The 3129-nt window shown below is 34.7% G+C and overlaps 1 long non-coding RNA gene across 1 annotated transcript; it reads right to left on the reverse strand.

Moving 5' to 3' along the window:
- On the reverse strand, nt 1714-2629 carry LOC110270414. Its single transcript, XR_002359918.1, has 2 exons — nt 2597-2629; nt 1714-2489 (listed from the first exon to the last, which is right to left on the reverse strand). It is a non-coding gene; the product is annotated as an uncharacterized LOC110270414 (long non-coding RNA).

Consider the following 3129-nt stretch of genomic DNA (forward strand, 5'->3'; position numbering starts at 1 on the left):
CAAGGTTCTGAAAACCGAACCGGTCATCGAACCGTTTTAGTTATTGGTTTACTGGTTTATAGGTTCAACCGGTTTGACCGTGGTTGAACCGAAAAAACTGTTTTATAATAAAATAATAAATAAAATATAAATAAACACATTAAAACATAATTATAGTCTAATATAAATATACAATTCACAAGTTAAAGATAGAAAATATTGTCTGTAGCTGAGTCAAAAAGTAAAACAAATTGATAGTATTGCACAACAAACACAACAGGACCTGAAACAAAAACACAACAGCTGAAACAAAAAAAAATCCAACACAGAGGAGGGGCAGCAAGTCGGCAGAGATCGAGAGCAGGGACGGTGCAACCAAACAATGAACAAAACTCAAAAAACTTTGAATCAGTAACATAGTGCAAATTCAAGAAACTTTAATAAAATTTAACTATACAAACAGACAATAAAGCAGTAATAGAGTTATAAATCTAAAATTTATCATCAAATATAATCAGTGAGCAAAGCCAATCAATCAAGCATTGACTGGGCATTCGAGAAAAAGAAAGAATTAAAAAGAACATTTAAATCACAGCAACAACACAACAACACCAATTGAAACATTTAAAAAGAAAGCAACCAAAAAGAATATCTAAAAATCACCAAGGTTGAAAACAATAATTTGATCTCAACGAATTAAAAGCTAAGCTTCCAGGAAAGTGAAGAATACCCAAACCAAAGAACCTTCAATCACAGTTTAAACCAAAATTCAGAATCCCCTCAAGTTGAAGCAGCAAGCAACTTGAAAATCAAAGAACCAAAAAATAATTTTCAAATAAAAGATTCAGATCACCAATCCAAACCAGAAATAAAATCAAATTCCAATAACAAAGAAATCTAGAAGCATAGAACATAGCAGAGCAGATCTTGAGGAAGAGGGGGAACAGCACTGACCGGTGAAACAGAGCTGGCGCCGCGATGGTAACAAGTGAAGTAACAACAACAAAGTTTACAGCTTAACTAACAATAATTATTCATCCATACCTAAACATTACCAGCAATCCAATAACAATACAACAATAATACATACCTAAACATTACCAGCAATCCAATAACAATACAATCCAATCCAATTATTCAATTGAAACAGGCAAACATGCAATAACAATCCAATCCAATAACAATACAATCCAATCCAATTATTCAATTGAAACAGGCAAACATGCAATAACAATCCAATCCAATAACAATACAATCCAATCCAATTATTCAATTGAAACAGGCAAACATGCAATAACAATCCATTCCAATAACAATACAATCCAATCCAATAACAATACAAAGTTCACAGTTCTGAATCAGTAACTTAGTTCAGTTGAAACAGGCAAACAATTATTCAATCAATTATTCAATCACTATATCACTATATCAGTTCACACTTCACAGTTCACAAAAAAATAATTACTCAATCATTATATCACCATATCAGTTCACAGTTGAATGACTTGAATTAGAGTTCACAAAACCTCACTATATCAGTAAATCACATATCAGATATCACTATATCAGAGTTCATAGAACCTCACAGAATCAAACAATTATTCAATCATGAATTTGAAGTTAATAAAAAAAATTACCTAGAGAGCATGGGGCTACTCGCACACGCGCAGTTTAAAATTCCATGCCACGCGTACGCGTGGACGTACGTTCTTAAAAAAAACACCAGATCACCCAGAAAGCTGCATAAACCTGTAGTATTCACCTGCATAATACATAATTCACACCAAAACTTCTAACGTGCATAACTTAATCGTTTTAAATCATTTTTCTTCCGTTCTTCGAACGGCGTAAACTTTACGAACCCAATTTTCATTTAAAATAAGTTGAAAACAAATTGAGGGTTCAGAAGCCAAGTTATGCCTCGTCGAAGTTCGGCCAAAAACCAACGTTTTGCAAACTCTTAAAACCTCATTTTCAACCATGACAAATCCTATGTCAATAATCACCAAACCTGCACTTTCCAACACTTCTTCATTAACATATCAACCACCATAACAATTATGTCTCATACCAACAATAATGCTCATACATTTCCTCAAAATCCATCATTCAAACTATAAGTCACAACTTTAAAATTTATTTGCTTATATCCTCAATTCATTAACAAAAATCCATCAATCATCATCAACCAACCAACCAACAAGCAACAAACCACAATAATTCATTAAATCACCAATTATCCAGTAAGCACCAAATCAAATATATCCATCATTAAGATACTAAACATTAAATACACACCTGCATTCCAACTTATCCTATGGTCATATAGCCTAAGTTTTTACAGAACATTATATATTAAATGCGCAAAACCTAAACCATACCTTGGTCGATCACCACGTTTGGTCCAAGGCAGCAACTCAAGCTACACACATAGCCTCACAAGTTTTAAAAATAACCAAAACCTCAGCACCAATCCTCCACCAAGCCTCCAAATGTCCACAATTCAATTCCTGTGCATATATATATATATATAGTTCACACCTATTACACATGTATACCTCAAAATTCAGAATTCACATAATAAAATCAAGAATTGGCTAAGGTTTGTGATCCTTACCATCCCCACGAATAAAACAACTCAAGCCCGACGAGCTCCGCAAGCTAAATCGAACCTAGAATACTAAATTCAACAAAATCTCATTACAAGGGCTCAATTTCAAAAATAAAAAGGGGGTAGAGAATCTGAGATGGGATTGTGGCTTACCGTTGAAATTGATCCAATAGAAATGTAGAACTCGACGCACTGGACGCGTGGCCGCAAACAGTACGGCGATCAGAGCTCGAACGAAGGAGTTATGGTGGTTTATGGTGATGGTGAGGGTTAGGAAGCTCTCCTCTCCCCCAAAGCTGTTCAGCGTGTTTTGTTGCTGAATGGGGAAAGAGATGGCTTCTGTCCATTTAAGTGATTGAGTCCGGTTAGGCCAACAGGCCCGGTTTGGGCTCGGTTCAACTGGTTCGGCCCAGCCGGCCCAATATTGGGCCAAATATTTTGAAATTAGTGTCAAAGTTCTCGTTTTGAATAGCTCTATCCTATTTTAATATTAGATTTATATTTCTAATTTTTCTAATTAAAATTCGATTTATTGACTA

This window comes from Arachis ipaensis, chromosome B01, assembly GCF_000816755.2.
Source record: "Arachis ipaensis cultivar K30076 chromosome B01, Araip1.1, whole genome shotgun sequence".
Lineage (NCBI taxonomy): Eukaryota > Viridiplantae > Streptophyta > Magnoliopsida > Fabales > Fabaceae > Arachis > Arachis ipaensis.